This window comes from Globicephala melas, chromosome 1, assembly GCF_963455315.2.
Source record: "Globicephala melas chromosome 1, mGloMel1.2, whole genome shotgun sequence".
Taxonomy (NCBI): Eukaryota; Metazoa; Chordata; class Mammalia; order Artiodactyla; family Delphinidae; genus Globicephala; species Globicephala melas.
This window is the reverse complement of record NC_083314.1, coordinates 164,919,630-164,921,672: the sequence shown is the minus strand read 5'-3', so window position 1 is coordinate 164,921,672 and position 2,043 is coordinate 164,919,630. Positions and strand designations below refer to the sequence as shown.

Genomic DNA, 2,043 nt, shown 5'->3' with positions numbered 1-2,043 from the left:
CTTACATATTTTGTGGTAGAGGCAAAATTTAAAAACCATCTACTGTGGTATTCAGTATCTCTAAGGGGAGTGTTTAAGTCTATGATACTTAAAAAGTGTGAAGGGTAAAGGGATCTCAATGGATGTAAGGTGTTAACACTTAACTCTTAGTGGTAAAACATCAATACCAGTAGAGTACAATAAGTTATGTACATATCTCATAATACTTAGAGCAAACACCAATAAAACTATGATAGACTCAAAACACTAAATAAATCAACATGGAATCCTAAAAATATGTTCAGGTAATGCACAGGAAGGTAGAAAGATAAAGAGGAATAGGAAACAAAGAAACCAAACAGAAAATAAAAAATAACATCATAGCCCTAAGCCCTAACATAGCACTAATTAAATGTAAATGGGCTAAATACACTAATTAAAAGGCAGAGATTGGCAGAGTAGACCAAAAACAAAATAAAATAAACAATTACCCCAAGAACACATGATCCAACAATATGCTATGTACAAGTAACTCACTTCAAATACAACAACATAGATGGGGTGAAATTATAAGAATGCAAAAAGATACACCATGAAAATATTGATTAAAGAAGTAGGGGCAGGTGATGGTATATGGTGGTTGGAACTGGCTGTGTGGCCTGTAGGCTGCAGGGCAGCCCTTGTTCCAAGGCCATGCACTATTCATCACCAATAATCTGGGCTGTGGCACTCTCATGGAGGCTGGGGACAATACATACCAGTCCTGGGAGATTTGTGCCTGGCCTTGACAGAAGTTTGACCCAAGGTGCTCATCAAGCACGTTTGTGGTGGCCTACAGCATGGGCCCCTTCATACAATGCTGATACCTTTGCCTGGACTACCTGCTCCCTGTGTCCAACTGCTGTGGCCTCCTAAACATCGTCAGGAAGGTCCTTGTCAACCAGTTGATGGTTTTCCCTGTGCTGGGTCTCTGGTACTTCTTGGAGGGCTGGATGCTGGCTGAGAGCTGCCAGGAGCTGTGGGACAAGTTCTGGGAATTCTTCAAGGCTGACTGGTATGTGAGGCCAGCTGAGCAGCTGGTGAATTTCTATTCATGGCTCCTACCTACCCCCAGTTCTGAGTCACCTACACCAACAGCCTGATACTGGGCTGGGACAGGTACCTCTCCTACCTGAAGTACCAGATCCTAGGCCTTGTGATGCTCCCAGGCTTTGTGGTCCTGTGTACCATGCAGACTGAACTGCCTCACCCCCCAACATGATGTCAGACAGGGCAAGGCTAACCCCCTCAGCTGACTATCCTCCTGGGAGGGAAGGGGAATGGGCTCCCATGGCAGGCCAGGCCAGGGTCCTGGGCTGAATCCTAGCCTCACCCAACTTCTGAGCATCTAGCTGGGCTGCCCCTTCGAAACCCTCTGCCTGGCCTCAGTTTCCTTACCTGGAACAAAACCATGAAGATGGACAGGCATCACCCAGCCCTTCTCACCAGGAGCCTCAGTGACTGGTGACTGAGATGTCACATCCTCAGCACTGGGTCCCAGCCAGTCAGCCAATTCCAACCCCCAAGTCTTCAACACTGCTGTGGGCAGGGCTCTGGTCTGAGCAGCTGCACTGAGCTCCCTCAAGCCCTGGGACTAGGGTAGGGACAACATCCATCCTCCAAAAGCAGTGTCCAGCCTGGAGTTGGTTCCCAGAATCTGGAACCTTAGGCAGGGTTTCATCTTTCTCTGGTCATGGACTATAGAGATTCCATTAAATTCTCTTGGTAATTAAAAAAAAAAACCCAGGAGTGGTCATATTAATATCAGATAATGTAGAATTCAGAGCAAAGAAAATTACTAGACAGAGAGGAAAGAGGGACATTACATAATGTTAAAAGAATCAACTCACCAAGAAGACATAACAATCCTAAACATATATGCACCAAATAATAGAGCCTCAAAATACATGAAGCAAAAACTGATAAAGTTGAAAGGAGAAACGGACAAATCCACCATTATAGCTGGTGACTTCAAAACCACAGTTTCAGCAATTGATACCACTAATATACAGAAAATCAGCAAAA

At 44.8% G+C, this 2,043-nt stretch overlaps 1 pseudogene; it reads left to right on the top strand.

The window, feature by feature from the left end:
- Window positions 1-605: 605 nt before the first annotated feature.
- LOC115866952 (mpv17-like protein 2) lies at window positions 606-1,261 on the top strand (annotated as a pseudogene).
- The last annotated feature ends 782 nt before the right edge of the window (window positions 1,262-2,043 follow it).